Source organism: Myotis lucifugus, unplaced genomic scaffold, assembly GCF_000147115.1.
Source record: "Myotis lucifugus unplaced genomic scaffold, Myoluc2.0 scaffold_152, whole genome shotgun sequence".
Taxonomy (NCBI): Eukaryota; Metazoa; Chordata; class Mammalia; order Chiroptera; family Vespertilionidae; genus Myotis; species Myotis lucifugus.
In genome coordinates, this window is record NW_005871200.1 from 497,736 (window position 1) to 517,162 (window position 19,427).

Below are 19,427 nucleotides of genomic sequence, written 5' to 3' on the forward strand. Positions count from 1 at the left end.
TCAGGAGGCGCCGACTCCGTGCAGCCCGCGCCCACTTCCTTACAAGGTTGCAAAAAACCTCGAGTGAAAAGCGCCGCCGTCTGGCTTGGACGTGCCAACCCCTGGGAGCTGGACCCGGTCAGTCTACTTGCGGCCAGCCCAGTCCAAGCCCCAGTCTCCAGCTTTCCTCACCAGGACCTGGAACCGCTGAGGTTTCTGACATTAAACCGAGATGATCACCAAGTTAAACTATCCGGGATATTTTAAGAAACCTTACACTCCCTTATCACTTCATATTGCTACAACTCTGAACATTGCGAGGAGTAGGGAAAATTCACATCTACCAGGCCCATCTCTTCTCATTTAAACATTCCTGCACCCACTGCTCCAGGTGTTTATTTGTTTGTTTGTTTGTTTATGTTTTACTTGGTGGATATTTCTTGGGGAGGGAGTGGGAATCCAGATGTATTTAAATCCTATATATTTAGGAAAACAAAATAAGCTCAGCCCCTCATATGAACTAGTGGGTAAAAGTAAGCCCTTTCTTGGAGTCTCCCTTTTCTTATAAACGTGATAATTAAAAACGTAGGGCCTGAGACTCTAATGATAAGGACTTAGTTTTAAAACCCCTAAAAACTTCCCAAAGAGAGAAGTTTTAAGATGCAGTAGGATTTCCCATTGCAGGGTTTTTAAACGCCTGTGATTTAACCTGACTTCATTTTTGTCCTGCTTTAGACAGGTTGCCTCCCCCTCCCCCTTAGGCTTTTAAAGAGCAAACTTGTTTCTTTAAAACAATTTTTTTGAAAGAACAGTGTTTTTAAAACAAATAATGCTGAACATATATCTGTAGAGTTGTTTTGTAATTTCAACACGACTTTTTGTCAGGATTAACAAAAAATGGTTTTGATGTAAGTAGAGTAAATCTCTTGTGGAATAAAAGATGCATGATGCATAATACTCTTAAACGTTTGATATAAAATAGACAAAGGGTTGTGTTCCCTCTCCCTCGCTCAGTTTAACCTCCACAGATGTTTGCTGCCCTATTATCTCTGACTTCTCTCTGAGCTTCCAGCAGAGTGATTCTGGGAGTCGTTTTGCCACTTTGATCTTTCTTGGGAAGCTCAGAGAACGAAACCAGGAGAGGCAAGCCGGGAGCGGGAACCTGAGCAGGAGGTGCCCAGGAGCAGAAGCATCACCTACTCAACGCCTAGCGGGGCCTGACAGCCTGGGGGCAAAACCGACTCAGTAACAATCTTATGGAAGAGGCCCTGCAAAAGGCTTGAGAAAAGGATTCAACTGGGAGGAGTTGTTTTGCATTTGTTTAAAAAAAAAAAAAAGCCTTGCAAAGGACAGCGGAGTGTCTCAAAGCCCCGCGGCGCCCCAGGCGGGTATTAAAAGTTAGCCTGGGTTTCTGAAGCCTGGTGGAAGGAAGACGCCAGCAGGGCTTGGGCCTGGAATGGGAGTGGGTGAGGAAGTCGGGGAGGAAGACTGTAGCCGACTAAGCAGAGGCCTCTCCAGGAGCTGTACGTGGCTAAGGAGTGTGTGGCCCGCATTCGCCGCCTGCGAGGACGCAGGGCCCCGCTCCAGGCCCCAGCTCTCCGTGACCCGGGGCTCTTCCCAACTTCCTTTGGGGCCTCAGAGAGTTGGAGGCGCTGAGGTCCAGGGGTGGAGTCGCCGGGGCCCTCAGCCTACTCAGCCCCACGGTAGGGGAAAGAGGAAACCCGCGTCCGCGAGGGACCAAGGCGATTTCCAGGGGCGAAGCCAGCTTGGTAGATAGGTTCTTGTCCATCTGTATTCCCCGCGGCTCAGATGATAAAGGAGGGACTACAGGAGCCTGCAGGATGCTCTCAGGAACCCACAGGCCCCAGACCTCCTCTATGCCTCAGCCACTTCTTTCGCTTTTACCCGAGGCAGTAAGGGGCGCAGACCCCCAAACGCGCGAACGCCGGGGAAATGGTGTCCACATAGACGACCAGCTGGAAAGCCACGCCTCACAGACACCCACGATGTCAGATAAAATGTGTCCCTTAGAAGTAATCCAGGTGTGCACTGGGCGCAGGGGCAGGACGAAGGCGTGGTTCCCCTTAGTCTAGGACAGGTCCAGGCTGAACTTTGCGAAACGGAGGGACGTAGTCGCCCCCGTCGCTCGCCGCCTTCTATTGGCGTTGAATCAAGCTCAGGCTCGGGGACCCAGCAGGACCAGCTGCCCCCCCACGCCGTGAAGCGGCGGGTCTCAGACCTCACCGCAGCCCTATCTTCGCTCCCGAAGAGGGGGCCTCAAACCTCTCCCGGAAGCGGGAGGGAAGGAGGATCTGGGATGGCCAGCGGGCAGAGATATACCTAACAAGGCGTTTTCTCAAAAGCGTGGCACTTGTGCAAGGGCCAAGCCATTGCGAGTAAAGAGAGCAAAGCAAGCAGAGACAGGGCGCGAATTGGCAGCAGGAAAGCTCGGCGCGTGCGTGCGTTCGCACGTGTCTATATGTCCGTGTGTGTGGGCGCGCGTGTGTGCACCTGCGCGCGTGTAAACGTGGGTGGGGGCGTAAGTACCAGCGAGCGTGTGCCTCCCGTCACTTTGAGAGAAAAAGTCTTTTCTCAATATGAGCTACTTTAAGGAAATGATTAAAACTAAATTAAACTGTCAGGCCTCTGGCAAGACTAGCCCAGCTCCATTTCAAATAAAAGTCACCCAGGAAAGAACATTAGCAGAGCTTGTCTGTCTCAGCTACTTGGGCGAAAGGGACGGGCAGAAAAGCCTTGCGCGTCCAACCTGGGAGAATGGTACCCAGTGGAATCCATGTCCCGCCAGATAACTAACTGGGGCGGCCGGGGAGGGTGGGGGGGGGAGAGTTTTTTAAAAAGCATATCCGGTTCCTCTTCCTTATCTTTCTTGGTGCAGTTTAAAATTGGGCAGTTTCAGAAGAGTTTTTTAAAGTGCATTCTCTGTCACCTCCCCTTGTGCTTTCTCAGCCTAGAGACTGTTTGAGAAAGCGAGAGCGAGCAAGCTTCCCACTTCATGTTACCTTACATAGACTACTTGTATTTTCTTTATAAGCAATTGTTTATTTCTAAATTTAAAAATCACGGGCGTCAGGATTTCATTCTCCAGATAGTTTTTTTTTCTTTTATACTTGACCATCGCCTTAAAAGTTTTTAACCTTTAGGTCTGATTTCCCGGATTCAAGACCTGGCATACACGAGAGACTGTTTTTGGCCCTTGAACGTGAGGCGCATCAAGTTGTCCCGGAATTTCCAAACAGGCAAGATTGGGACTTCCTTCCCACGCACAAAAAGCCATTTAGTTAACCCGGGGAGAAATACAGAATAGATGGCAGAGTGAAGGGGAACAAGGACCCTGTCCGAGCACTGAGAGGGGCACTTATGTGGCAGCGTTATTTGGAATTTAATCTGGGAAGGAGCCATATCCTATTGAGGGGCAGTGGACAGCCCACGCCGCGCTGAGTCACAGGGCAGCGCTACACATACCAGCCTAGGCTCCCTCTCTCCTCCCTTCCTTCCCCTTCCCTTTCCCATTCTCCTCCTTCCGTTTGCACACACTCTTCTTCTCACCGCTCCCTCTGATCTGGGTTAACAAAAATAATAAATTATAACCTATATAAATTTACAAAAGCTACGGGAGTAAATCGGGCGGCCGGGGCTGGACGACTGCGCTCTCGCGGGCCTCCTCCCTGCCGGGTTGCGGGCTGCAGCTGCGAGCCCAGGCCCTGTGGAGAAAGCGATCGATGGGAACCGCAGTTCCTGGCTGCAGGCTCCTGCTGAGGGTTTGCACACACAGACAGCGCCTCCCAGGTGTTGGTGACTGTTGATTATCCACTTCCAACAACCAGTCTCTTCCAGATGCCTATCAGCTGCAGCCGAGTCCTGTCACTCTTCTGGCGGCCCACGGAAGAGCCCTTCGGAGCTCCGGAGAGCCCAAACTGGACTCACGCCAAGAGAGGTTCTCCTCTAGGGTTGATTTTTCAATCAATGCTCATGTCACACTGGGCTTTGGGGAGGTGCGAGATTTGGGGAGAGCTAACGGAGAGTGCACTTTGAAGGTGAACCTGCCTTCCTACTTTTCTCCCTCCAACCTTTCTCCAACTGGGGGAAGAGAAAGGAAGGGAGAGAGGGAAGGAGCCTCAGACTGACCAAGTCTGGGGGCGGTGAGGAAGTATGGAACCTATGATGTGGCCAAAAGAAAGCCCACTAGGCTGAGCGAATGATTTTCCCACTCATGTCCAATTTCCAGCAGTATCTGCTCTGCCTTCAGAGTCCAGACAATATCAGTTATTTTTCACCCTGTGCGTGAAAATCCGCAGCCTTCGATTCCTCATTCATTTACCTACATTCCTCCCACAACCCTACACGTAGAGGTTAGTAACAAAAATGTCCAAGAAGTCCACACTTGTGGCTATCACTAATACCTGATCCAACTAAATGATGTCTTGAAGGAGGTAATGAAATTAACAGCAGATGTAAATGAATACCCAAAGATGAGTAGGTGGACATTGCTGATACCAATGTTGCATAAATCGATTTGGACATAAATCACACTGACAATTAATGGAGAGATTAAATAATATTCTCAAACTAGTTAATGAGCAGCTTAATAGTTTGTGCTATATAATATGATGTTTAAATTGATATTAAAATATGCAGCTTCATATTCTTTGACTTCAATATCTAATGCTGTTTTCCCCTATACTCAAATATTATCTTGAGTCCAGTGGTTTAATAAAATGAATTGAAAATGCAACTAAGTGCCCCTATTTAGACTCCGTTTAAGAATCACTAGGTATGGTGTTTAGCTTTTTATAAAAATCATTACACCCTCTAATTGGCTGTAAATTGGGCCCTGTTCTCGTATTTCACATCTGTAGATACCAACAGTTCTTAAACAGTGGAAATTCTGTGCACATTTATATAATCTGCTGAAAGTATAAACAATGAAGAATGTGGCTGGAATTTATTCATATTTTTGTACTGACAGATGAGGCATTTCAGTTTCAGCAGAATGAAAGGACTTTTAACAGATTAATTTAGAGCTAGAACTGTAACTGCACAAAAAAGAAGTGAGCTATTGAAAAATATATTAGCATTGGGAATCAACCCTGACTGTAAACACATGGACAAAATTATTGACAGCAAACTATAACTTTTCTACATGACTCTTGGTTTAGTTTTCTTTTCACTTTTATTGTGAAAACTTTCCCATCCTTTAAGAAATTTATCATAAGATAAATAAAAAGTTGAAAGGCTTAGGGGTTTTTCCTCTTTTTCTATATGAAAATCCTAAACTTTGTCTCAAAATAATCTTACTGGGATACACTTCCAACCTAGTTTTCAAGAAGAGCCAAATGAGAATCTTCAAGCAAAAGACTAAAGAATGGTAATAATAATGACTACTCTACCAAAACATTTAGACATTTTGGATATGTTGCTTGTAAAGACTCTTCAGCATAACAATACTACATTTTGGAATTACTGCATTTCCAAATTCAGTCGCCTGAAGAAAGGGGGAGGGGAAAAAACTATCTCAATCTATGCATAATTGGTGATGTAAATTTAGAATAACTAGCATTTCTAGAAAGACCTGTGCTTTTTTATGTTAACCTTTAGTCTTTGGTGCGGGTTCCTTCTCAAATTACATAAAATGTACTTTAAGAAGCACTCACTACCTGCTACAGATGTCCAAGAAAAACTGAATTATGGAAGTCGGAAACATATGGCAGTTGCCTATTGCACAAGGAAGGTACATATGAAAGTTATAAATTTCTTTCTTTAAGTCAGCATTGTAAACGCATTTTATAGGGTTCACAGTATGTATTACATCTGTAGATTTAATTTTTTGAAATATACGTTTTTTTGGAGATATTTGTGGTTTGGGATTCTAACACATCTCTATGTGTCAGAAATGAAGAAAAAAAAACAACAACAAATAAAAATAAATATGTGGAGAGGCAAATATTTTAAATTTCCCAGCTGGTTACACTGGAAAGGACAACAGACCATCTATTGGCAAAGGATTACTCACAGCACAGGAGTTGCCCGTCAGCAGAGAGTGCTGCATTTATTGAGTTCCCGCGAAGAAGCAGAGATGTCAACTTGAGCAAAGCCAGCTTGGGGCCCATATAAAAACCACCAAAGGAAGATTGGGACTAGACAGATGTCAAAACCTCACCAATTCAATTTGTTCTTGAGAAAAATTTCCCACTACTTTTCTTATCTTTCCTCCACCAAAATATTAGATTTAATTTTATTTCATTTAGTACCCTGAAACCATGTTTTGAATGCAATCATAATTTAATATTACATGTTCATTTTTATCAATGGATGCCAAGTACTATCAAATACTAGAGTATCTTTCCTTAAACCTCAAAGTTATTTAAAAGTAATCCCTCCAATTTTCTACCTGAAGCTCCCTGTGGTATCTTTAAATTTAATTTTAATTTGTGGATTTTAAGAGTCACAGCTCTCTTGTTCCAGTTTATTTGGAGAAATGTTAGAAGCAAGTTATGTGAATGGTCCTGGTCAAAAAGGAGTTTAAATAAATATATACTTGTTTCAATGCCCTGAGTGGGACAGGTGCCTCCAGGTAAGGTCGCTGTAGGTTCATATCAAGAAAACCAACCTCAGATTTCCACTGTGGTGGCGCAGAAAAGTGCACAAGGCTTATCTCCGCTTTGTTGTACTAGGATATAATTTGCTTTGGAAGGAAGGGGTATGCGAACTAATAACAGATGCTCTCTTCACAGACATGTTTTATTTAGTTGTGCTTTGAGTTCCACTTGTGATCAATTGCTGAGTGGTCCCCTGTGTGGGTTTTCTTTTCTCCAGTTCCTGCCTTACTGAAGGCTAGTCCTGGCCAAGCTTTTGACCACTGGGTCCATGTGGGTCTGTAAGAAATTGAGCTTTCATTATTGGGGACCTCTGGGTAGATGGTTGAGAGGAATCCCTGAGGCGCAGATAAGACTATCCTATTTTATTATTATTTTTTTATTATCTATTCACAGAAATCTGGGAACAAGGACAGTGCCAGGGAAATTTCTGATTTCCTTCTTTTCCATGTTTTAGATCGCTTCCAGAGCTCCCACCCTGACCTTTCCGCTCCCCCTCTCATTAACATTTATAACTAGAGCTTTTCAAGGGGGAACCCTAAAATAGCATTTATTATTCATTATTATTTAATAACAAAAACAGCAATAACAGTAAAAAGAAATAAATAAATCAGTCCAGTTTCCAAGGGCACCCTAGAATCCCTAGGGCGGATCCGACTGGTAAAACATTCAGGTTTAGGAATTTTCATTCTCTATGTTGTTCCACGCCGAAAATTAAAATCCAGGCTGGGTTTCTGAAGCTCAATTTGTTTTGGTCAATATCTGCGTTTTCTTTCATTTTGTTTCCGTTGGGTTTGGTGCCTTTTCTTTTTTTTCATTCCCGAAGACAATCTGATTTACAATTTGACTGTTTAGAAGGTGAAACGTCCAAGTCAGTTAGCCAAATTATTCCCCGACGGCTCCAATATTGCGCCAGAGTCCCAGAGTCAGTTATTTTTATGTCTGACTGTATTTCAAATGTTCAGGGTGATAAATAAAACCCGCCTCAAGCTGCAAACTATCTTAGTGTGACGAGGAACAATTGACAAAAATTAACCCAGCCAAAGCGTTGGGGTTCTCGAGAGCGGCTGGAGCATAAATCAGCGTTGCCGCGGCTTCAGGAAGCGGCGCGCTCACAGCCGCGCGCCCGAGGCAGCCCGGGACTGGCAGCAGCGGCTGGGCTCGCCAGACCCGAGTGGCAGGGGATTGGCCGAGGGGTCCGATCCAGGATCGGACTAAGTCCCAGGTTCAGAGTCATTCAAGGAAGGGTCATGTCTGGGGAGAAAGGCTTGGCCACGCCTAAGCGACCCCCTAATCCACAGTCAAGAATTCTCCAGTGGGGTGTATGAATGAAATCAGAGGACTACAGGGGCAAACTTGGGGGTGGGGTGGGGTGGGGGTGTGTGTGCAGCGGGGGTTGATTGCTCAAGTCACTTGAAAGGGAGATTCGTCTCAGCTATTAAGAATTAAACCCTTTTTACGGGAAATCAAGAAAGGCGCCCTGGGAAGCTTTCTGCGGCGGCGCTGTTGCCGCCCAGAGTCCGGAGCCCTCCGGAGCCCGCCGGCATAGTCGCTTCCCCTGTCACCCGCCCCAGATCGGAACCTGCTTCCCCGGAGCGATTGGCCCGCGCGGCGCCTCCTGGACCTGTGGGTCACGCAGGGTGGGGTGGGGGGTGGCGGACCTCTCCACCAGCCCCCAGCCGCAGCCGTGGTGGCCCGCGACCAGGTGCGGTCTGACTCAAGCTCAGCAACCAGGGGTATAGGGGCCGCTGAGCCTGGAGTTTTTGTTGGTCAGTGCAAAGAACAGCCCGTTGGGTGCTAAGTGCACAGTAAGTGCGAAGAATAAATACATCACCTCCCGGGCGTCTGTCTAGAAAAGGCCTCTCAACCCCCTGCCGCGCCGACCCCGCGGAGGGTTATTGATTAGAGCGGACGCCCGCGCCGCGCCTGCGCCTCCCCTGGCCGGCCGAGCAGGACGCGCAGCCCGGCCACTACGCGCCACTCGCGCAGCTCGGCGCCTGGATCCTCGGTCATAAAAACCATCAGAAACAACCCAGACTCATAATACTGCACCGCCGCGCAAGCGACGTCCTGGGCCGCATCCCGGGAGGCGACCGTGACCTTAGATACTGCGAGCGCGACGTGTGTGCAGTGTGCGTGCGCGTGCGCGAGCGTGTGCGCCGAGGTGCGGATGCTCCCCGGCATGTCACTCTCGATTGCCACCTGAGCGCCGGGAGGGAATGGCGTTGCGGGGAGATAGGGCTATTATCGTCGTATCTGTATTTTAATGAAAAGTTTCCTTTAAAAATAGGTTAAAGTGAATAAAACCTAAAGCCCAGGCGGGGAGCTATAGTTCCCGGGGGCGCAGGCACGGGGAGTTGGCCGTCCGCTGCTGAGGTCTGGCGGCCGTGTCCTCGGAGCTCGGCTGCACCCCTCTTCTTGCCCTGGCTCGGCGGTCCGGACCTCAGCCACCGGGCGGTCCACCGCTTCCTTCCCCGAGGGCGTAAAGACGAATGCACCCGGGCCGCTGGCCCCAGCCTGTGCTGGCCCTCCTCCCGCTCGGGTTAGGATTCGGGGGCTGCGGAGGCGAGCGGAGCTCGCTCAAGACGCTGTTTCCTACGATTTATTTCGTGATCCTGACCACGTTCTGGCCTTAACCGCCTCCGCTGTGCAACGCGGATAATAATCCTTGCCCGGCTCGCCCGCCCGGTGGTGGTGGCAGTTACATTCCGGTAGGGGAAGCAGGGGGTTGACAGAGACCACTGTCCCTAGGTGACTGTTCACTGACCGCTCAGATTTGGGGGCGGAAGTTGGGGGGTAATTCAGGCCTTGGCTTTCGGAAACCTCCCTAATGAAGGGAACTCGTGGGCGTTTAGGTTCCGCTCAGCCCGCCAAGAGTCGGACGATCAGAAAGGCCAGGCCCTGGGTGGAGACACTGGGCACCCTTGGGGACCGTGAGCGGCCGGCCCCAGAGCGGCTTAAGGCGGAGCAGCCTCGCCGGTACTCCCCTCGCCTCGCCTCGCCTCGCCAGCCCTGTATTGGGCTTGGTGCCATCCCTCCACCTCGCCTCGGGGCAGCAACGATGGGAGACTCCAGAACCCGGGGCCACAGAGGAGCTGAGTATCCAAGGAACCCAGGCTGAAAGGAAAGGCTTGTAGATTGTGGAGATCTGTGGACACCACGGAGGCAACCCTGAGTCATGCAGTGCCAGCTCCAGGGAAGACATTGCCCTCTCTGTCAAGCCTCTGCAGAGAGAGTCTACAAAGGACGAAGTCTCCCAACACGTTATAAAACGTATTATAAAACCATCTGGAAGAGGAGGCACCCACATGGATGGAGAGAGACAATTAGAAATAAAAGGTAATTAGAAGGAGAAACCTGAAAAGAATAGGAATATGCGTTTTCTTTGCAATCAAGTGCCCCTCAAAGTAAACTAACCCTCAAACAAAAAAATACTTAAATTTTCCCAGTTACCATAATCATCACCCCAAATAGTGGTCTATGAATAAGTTTCTCCCCTATTGCTCCATTTAAAATCCCAGGACACTTTGCTTAATAACTTTCTTGACTTCTCTCATTAGTGAGGTTCTCTTTGTTTTGGTTTGTTGTTGATTAAAAAGGTACCTTTCACAAGTTTATCAGCAGGTCATCTGTTTCAATCTGTTCCCATCTTGAATCATAGTAGACGAAAAAAAATGAATGCAAAATAACCTGTATATGGGGTCATGATCTAAGATGGTTAGGCTCTCAGTCGCATAGTTATTTCTAAGAAAACTTTATTTTAAAAAATGAAAAACATTTTGGGGCAGTTACAGTTACATTAGTACATGTTGTGGAAATAAGGTTGAGTTAGAAAAAAATTATTAGAAACAGCTGTGATGTTAATATTTCAAAACCTAAAGTATTCAGTATGCTCAGTATCTACTTTTCATCATATTTTTTTTCTTGTGCATCCACATAATGCACTACTCCTTGTGTGTAATACAAGACACTTGTTTAATAAAGCAAATGATTGTCTGTGTCAGGGAGATTTGGTCCTCTCTCCCCATCCCAGTTCATGTACAATAGATCAAAGACCTGAATTACCTCTGCCTTTCTAAAGGCAGCCAGATGGTGTCTTGATTTTTCTTCAGATTTTTTTAGCAACAGAATTCAAAGGGCTAAAGAATCCGTGTGATGCTACAGATGAAAGCTCTCCCCAGGTAAGGTATTTTAAAATGAATATCAGGTATACCTTACTTTATTCCACCAAACTTTTGTGGAGTCTCATGAGAATACATACAATAAATACATATGAAATGGTGAGTAAAAGATGAAAATGGGGTAAAAAATCACAATCCAGAGTCAAGATGGGAAGAAAAAAATGAACTCTGATATGCACGTGGAGTATTAGACAGTTATTGAAGAGAAACTTTAAATTTGTCTCTGAGCTTCCTAGCAGCAAGAGTAAAAGGTGAAATATGATCCTCATCTAGGACAGAGAGAAATCATATCCGTTTCATACAGTAAGCAGTACATTCCCTAAGGTGATGACGATGATGATAATGGTGTTAGTAGTGATAATGATAATAGCAGCAGCAGCGGCCATGGTGTGTTTTACATGCTGCTCTCTTGGGGAGACCAGTTGCCCCCCTCTCCGCCAAGTCTCAATACACTCACATAATCTTCTTGGGATATTTTTACTTTGTTATAGTTAGACTAGAGCTGCTTCTCTCATAGAGGCAGTTTGGTGTTCAGAAAGAATTTTGGAATCAGAGACCTGACTTTATTGCTGGCTTTTATACTTATCTTTATGCTATAACCCTTGGCAAGGCACTTGATCTCTGTCTCTGACACTTAGTTTTCTTTATAAAATGGAGACAATCTATCCCATAGGCTTATAGAGAGGATATTCCAGAGCCTGCAGCTAAGAAACTTTTTCTAAGTGTTAGGCTATTATTGTTGTTTTGTTGTTATTAACATAACACAAATGTTAGATTTCTTTCTTCTTTTCCACAGCCATGCAGCATTCAAGGGCACTTGTACTTTTGGGCCTCAGAGCAAATGAGGATGCCAAAGTTTGGACTTGAAGACCTATCAGTACAATTAGATGAATAAGATCTCTAAACTCACTTATCTTCCCTACTTGCCTGAAGTAGTAAAATTTCTGGAGACAGAAGAGGATATTGGTAAAGATGGGCCTTGCTGTGAACCAGTAGGTCAGTGCCCAAGACTACAGGTCTCCATGGGTGTTCTAGCAGCCCCATCCCTAGTCACCAGTGAGGGTGACACCCTGATACTGAGATGAAACAAGGCATGAGTGAGTTCTAAGAGGCAGTAGATATATCTCTATTATTTTGAGAGTGTCAGGAACACTACGGCTTTGTAGGTCACTACAGAAAATCAATGTTGTCATAAATATTGAGGATTTGAGGCAGGAGCTAAATACAAGGTGACACTTTCCTTGCCCAGCCACTTATTGTGTAGAGCTTTTAAACTAAGTACTTGCAAAGAACCCAGTAGTGGTTCTAGGTTTTATAGAGACAAGTTCTCATCCTGGCTTCACCACCTAAGGCAGTTGGCCTCCTAGAAGTCTTCTTTTGTCCCTCTTCCTTCTTCCATGTCTCACCTATTCATTTCCCGCTAAACTCTCACCCTTTTCCTCCTACTAAATGTTGTGGGTTGATAATGGATTAAATATCAATCCAGTGTAGCCAAGTCTATATTTCCCAAGGTTAGTTATATCTTAGAGAAATATGGAGATTATATGTGCATGTTTGACCTGTTCTACTAGATTGTAAGCTTCCCAAGGTCATAAACTTCATGATGTTTATGCACTAACTGGCAGAATTTAGAACAGCAGATACTTTGTCTCAGGTGGAGGCTTCCCATGACTCAGCTGCCAAGAAGCAGCATGGCATAGCCGGATAGGCAAAGACCTGGAGTCAGAAGAAACTCAGGGCTTTGTTGTTCTATTGCTGACTCTATGATCTTGTGCAACCACCTAACATCTTGAGATTCTACCTGAAGTATTTAGATGAGATGATCCCAATGGTGCCTGCCACAGAGCACCAATATTTTATGACCCTCAATCCACTTTCCAGCTGAGTGTAATCTCATCCTCCTCTGATTTAACCCTCATGGCATTTTATTTCTCCCTCTTTTAGGCTTGTAACACATCCTACCTTACATTAAAATTATTAGAAACTATTTTTAAAAATGTATTTTTATTGATTTCAGAGAGGAAGGGAGAGGGAGAGCTAGAAACCTCAATGATGAGAATCATTGATTGGCTGCCTCCTGCACGCCTTGCACTGGGGATTAACCAGGATGGAACCGTGACCTCCTGGTTCATAGGTTGATGCTCAGCTACTGAGTCATGCCAGCCAGGCTGGAAATGATTTATTATCTTCTCTGTTAGATCACAAGTCCCATGAATGCAGGAATGGTGTCGACATTGGTGTTACTGAAAGACATAGTCTGTGTTTTGCACCACTCTACTCAAACATTTTTTGAGTGAATCAAATTTGACCTGTAATTTATAGCATCCATTAATTGGGTGTAAAAAGAGGGCAGTCTAACACTCTGCCGTTTTGTGGGACTGGTGCACATAGGCCTCCTGTGTCAAATCCTGCTGTCTTGTCTCCATGTCAGCCAGGACGCACACAGTCATACTTGTGCTTGTTGTGTGTGGGGTATAGGCCAAATGATCCAGAACAAACACCAGCTTCTTTCCTTACCAAATACATCAAATGTGGCAGGAGGAAAGCAGGATTTATGATGGCTTTTTCTAATGGAATTTTCCCCACCTAATGAAGGTCAATAGTGGGTATTGAACAGTGTTCTGTGCAGCCAGCAATGGAGCCCACCTGGTCCTGGGAAGTAGGTTAAGAGAGGCCTGCTGGTTCTTACGGCATAGTTTGCTTGGCCATGTTTGACAACTCCCTGACTCTCTCTCAGGGAAAGGGAGATGGAAAAGAATGAGAAGACAGCTATACTCTGTTAACGTGTATGCATCTGAATTCCTCTTCTGGCTTTAATGGATTTCAGAATAAGGCTGTAGGCAGAAACAATAGGCTGTCTTCTAAAACAGTCCTGGTGGGAGAAGGATACATTAAATTCTCATAAAAAAGCATTTTCCTTGTTTCCACTATACTAGCAAGTTGGGTCATTGGGCCTCTAGCTCGACCTCTAGCTCAGTCCTCTCTGTTCACTTAAACTGGAGCTCCTCCAAGCAGCCCTTTATGTCGTGGCCCATCCAGGCCTCAGCCTGGACCAGCTGGCATAGCATTCCTGCACTTCCTCCCTGGCACACTGGTGCTTCTGGAACTTCTGCTGCTATTGCTGGCTGCCACCAAGTTGCTAGACTTGCTTGTTGCCTTGATCACTGATACTATCTCCATGTCACTTTAACTTCCTGTTTAACTGCACACATGCTTGGGTCTTGCATGTTGGAGGCCCTGCTTCCAAGTTTGCTGTAGAAAGGGAAGAGCGAATGTCTGGGGAGAGCACGCTCATTCTAAATTACCTCAAATTACAGTGACTCTTGAGACTTCGGTTCACATTCGATTATTGACCAGAAATCAATCCCAATGCTCCACGTACCTGCAGAGAAACTGGAAATAAAGTATTTATTTTATTGTTTTCCCCAGGAAATAAAAACAAAACTATTTGATGATTACCTAGCTTTTCCTCTGTCACAAATTCTGAAGGGAAACGCCTCTCTTCTGTATAAGGGAACTTCCAAAGCTAGTATGCTCCAGACTCAAAGGACAGAGAAAATAGAATCTACTGTTTAATCAGGTATACAAACTAAGATGAGTATTGTAGGCTGATATTTTGATATTTGGTTTTTGCTCTTATGGAGTTGGGTCAAAAAACCCTCTCGGAGGTCAGGGAGAATTACAGTTCCTGGGATGGAACCATGGTGTCTGGAGGAAGATGAGGATGTGAAGAGCCACTTATTGTGGAAACAGCCATCCAGTGTTAAAACCCTAAATCCATCTATTGCAGATTTCCATGGTGTTTTTATTACAAGTCATTTTCAGTGACTTGGAATTTGGGAAGGTTTAGCCAACAAGCTACAGTGATATTCCAAAATCCAGGAATTAATCATGCCTTATCTGGCCTTTTACTTTTAGTCTTAATACCTGCTATCAGCACTCTCCTTTCCTTTTCTATCTTTGTTAACATTTTATTTGTATCTTTAATGATTTAACAGATGTCAAACTTTGTTATGTGTTTGACAGAGGCTGATGTTGCTTGAATATCTTTGCACAGGTCTGGCTCATTTATGAGGGGATAACAGACCACTGATGTCATTTTCATGTGCTTTGATGGAAGTTTTAGTGTCCCAATATCCCTGTGGAAGGAGTTTTACACTTCTAAAGTGGTTACAGCCTTCTTGTTAAGTTCTTTTCCCAACACGCTATTGCATTTTACCTTCTCACTGAACAGTATATTGTAATACCATTTAGGATAGTTGTTTCAACACCAGTACACTCAAATTTTCCAGATGAGAAGTATAGTTAAGAGAAAAGCACTCAAAATCTTAAGTTGCTAGGAAAGATAATGGACACTGCTCATTGATCTGTATTTCTCGTCTTCAAAGAGACTAGAAAAACCTTTGTGTTGTCTGTTCTTAGAACAGTTACATTTATTGTTTAAAATAGCATGACATATTATTCTCATTCCTGAACTTGTGTGTGAGAAGGCCTTAGAAGTCCTGCCAGAATCTTAGAAACTGCACGATTGGTTAATGTTCCTTGGCCATATTCAAAGAACCCAAGGAAGGCTCTAGCCAAAGAGAGGAAGTCAATGGGGATACATTGAATGCCAGGAGACATATGCTGTAAACTATACTGACCACAGAGAAGACCTGGCCTTCACCTTCAAGAATTTAAAGCTGAGTCCTGGCGGGTGGGTATGTCGTTGGCCCGTGCACAGGAGGGTCAAGGTCATGTACCTGGGTTGAAGGTTTCAGGGCGCATGCAGGAAGCAGCCAATCTATTGTCTCTGTCACATTGATGTTTGTCTCTCTCTCACTCTTCCTTTCACTCTCTCTAAAAATCAATGGAAAATATCTTTGAGTGAGGATTAACAACAACAGAAAAGAATTTATAACTGAATGAACTGTGTGAAAATTCAAAAATAAATTAACTATATTAATAGAGCAGGGAAAGCATGGTCAGAGGCAAATCAGTGATAATATCTAAAGGACACTTAGGTAAAAATATTTGGCCGATATTCCTTTAGGCAGAAATATTTTTAAAAATCTAAGGAGAAGTCAGGGCCAAATGAAGGAGTAAGAGTTGAGAATTTGCTTCTGGTACACTTACTGTTGTGTGACCTTTGAGGAAGTTCTTTACCTTTTATGAGCCTTCACTTCCTCAACAGAAAAATAGAGTAGTGTGGACCTTGGCAAATATATTAGCTGATTATGTGGATTTGATGAAACAGTATATTTGAAAGTGCTTTAAAATGGGTACATGCTACATAAAGGTAAAGGTGAAGAGAAGCCTGATTTTATACTCTCTTCTCTCTACTTTCTGCATTATCTGCCTCCCACCTGGGCATCCACGCACACACTGCTGTGACTTCATTGCAGCACAAGTAAAGAATCCAACAGGAAACGACACTTTTGGTAGAGGTGATATAGAGGTGATTGCTTTTTTGTATGTTATTTGGTACTTTAAGTATATATAAAACTGGTAATTTTGTTAGTAACTGTTCCCCCAGGCACCCCCCCCTAAAAAAAAAAGAGTTTGCTTCCAGCTGCTAAGATCATTTACTATGTGAATGAAAACATAATTTAACTACAGTAGGAGGTGGTACTTGGCAGCTTCAGGTTAGTTCTCTGAAAATCAATTTGCTAAATTACCAATTGCAGCAAACCATGAGGCATATGTCTTTCACCAGGTGAAAGAGAATTTTTAAAGAGCCTTTTCAACAGTAGAAGGACAGTCAGGGGCTGGGTATACACCTGAAGAAATAGAAAAGGCAGTAAAATGTTTTTAAAGGAAAGCTCAGCCATTCACATCTTAAATGTTGAGTCCTGGGTAATGGCTTCAAGCATCCAAAATATGAATCACATGGGAAATTGATAATTGAGCTTCCCTATCAAATCACTGAAAACTACTGGTGTGAACAATCACAAAATTCAACAATAACTCTGAATTGATCATTCAACAACTTGGTCAGACCAGTAAAGGATGACTGTTGATTCAAATGGGAATGGGTTGGGTCTAAACTGCTTTCCCCATCTGTGTGTGTATGTGTGTGTGTGTGTGTGTGTGTGTTTTGAGGAAGAAGAGCATTGCAGTGGTACCATTTAGGCAATGGAAATTTTTAAAATACATATATATATATGATATATATATATAATTATATATATTATATATATATCATATATTTATATGATATATATATTTTTAAAGCTAGTCATATATATTATATATATATATATATATATATATATATATATATATATATATATATAATTGGTTTTTAGAGTGAGAGGGAGAGATAGAAACATCAACAATGAGAGAGAATAATGGATTGGCTGCCTCCTGCATGCCCCCTACTAGGGATTGAGCCCACAATCTGGGCATGTGCCCTGACCAGGAATCAAACTTGTGATCTCTTGGTTGCTGAGTCAATGCTCAACCACTGAGCAACACCAGCCAGGTTAGGCAATGGAAATTTTCAAAGCTGGGTGAGAGTTAGGGTTATAGTTTATGCAGTTTGGAGCAGGATCCAGAATGATGTTGAGGATAAGAGAGGCAAATGCAGGAGGTGAAATGGCCCATGGAACCCAGGTGTACAGGACCCATCCCATGAACGATGGAGTCTAGGTCCAGAGTGGCCAATCAGATTTCAGAAGTACCCACAGTGAGTTTAGAGCTGGTTAGGAATGGTTCTGGAGCCCCCTCAGGTGGTCAGAGATGTGGGTTGATAGCATCAATGCCAGCATCTTACACAGTGAAGGACCAAGGCAGTTGATGCTGGATCAGAAGTCAGGAACCCCAAGTTCTGGTCCCAGTGCTTCCCTTAAATTGATGTAGACCCATGCTTCTTAAACTCTCTGTAAAGGACTAGCTTTAAAAATTTCCAATCCATTTTGGACTGACACACAGCCGTGATATATATGACATATTCTCAGCTTGTGCCATATGTGATCTACCAAGTGAATGAGATGACAAGTGAGCTGGTCTACACACAGTAATAAGATGACTGTACCAATCATGGGTTTAATGTCACAGAAATGTCAAATTACTATAAGTTTCAAGTGTTTATTCTCCATTTTTTTAATTTTTATTTTTTATTGATTTTTTACAGAGAGGAAGAGAGAGGGATAGAGAGTTAGAAACATCTATGGGAGAGAAATATTGATCAGCTGCCTCTTGCACACCCCCTACTGGGGACGTGCCGCAACCAAGGTACATGCCCTTGACCGGAATCAAACCTGGGACCCTTCAGTCTGCAGGCCGAGGCTCTAATCCACTGAGCCAAACCGGCTAGGGCCTCCATTTTTTTTTTTATCTTACCTCTGTATGGATTAATAATAAGCAGTTTACGGACTGTCGCTGGAGGATGTTCTCAAAGTTGTTTTCTACTTCAACAGTTGAATGTCGATGTGGGAGAGGCACAAATCTTTCAAATATGGCAATGCTTCCCTTATGGGCCATTATTAGAGAATGAGATTATGAAACTGCACCTTGCTTCAGAAAATAGAAGCTTAAAATATTGGTTAAGAAGTCTCTGGTTGGAGGGCAGGGGCAGGCTGGAAGGGGTCATTGGGGGAGAAAAGGGAACATATGTAATACTTTCAACAATAAAGAATTATTTTAAAAAAGTATCTGGTTGTCTTGCAACTTTCATTTCTTCTTCTTAGTTATTAGGACCCACAATCTTTAGCTGGACTCAGGATGCCTAGAATAGAAACTACATTTCCCAACCTCCTTGCAACTAAGTGTGATCATTTCTTAAGTTCTAGACCAGCGGTTCTCAACCTGTGGGTCGAGACCCCTTTGGGGGGTCAAATGACCCTTTCACAGGGGTCACCTAAGACCATCGGAAAACACATATATAATTATATATTGTTTTTGTGATTAATCACTATGCTTTAATTATGCTCAATTTGTAACAATGAAAATACATCCTGCATATCAGATATTTACATTATGATTCATAACAGTAGCAAAATTACAGTTATAAAGTAGCAACGAAAATAATTTTATAGTTGGGGATCACCACAACATGAGGAACTGTATTAAAGGGTTGCGGCATTAGGAAGGTTGAGAACCACTGTTCTAGACAATAAAATGTAAGGAGGAGTGGTATGACAACTTCTGGGATGCCTGGAAGGGAAAGGCTTAGAATGTGCTCATAATATCTAGGGCTCCAACACTGATATGCTTGCTGCCTTGGAAATGGAGGCCCTGAAATCACAGCAACACGACAGACGGAGCCTCGGTCCCTTTCACTGTGGACATAATGTGCCACCGCAGGATGCCATGTCAGAATGGGTATGTGGGGGGAAAAATAAGATTCCATATTCAAAGCCAAGGTTATTTTGGTATTTCATTTATTTGTTAAACCCAATCCTAAGCAATATAAGTATAATTTTAAAATCCTAATATTTTATTAAAATATATATTTAACAAAACATAGCTTATTTTTCTAATCCTTGAGCAGAGAATTTAAAGTATGATTTAATATTTTATGATTAACAAGCTTCACCATGAAGGGCTATGATGATATGTGCTGCCATCCACAATTACCTGCTTATGAGGACTGCGCCTGTAAGATTGTTTTCTCTGTCAGCTTCAGGTCTTCCTACTCCAGTGTGCCTGTGTATAGAAATTAGAACAATCT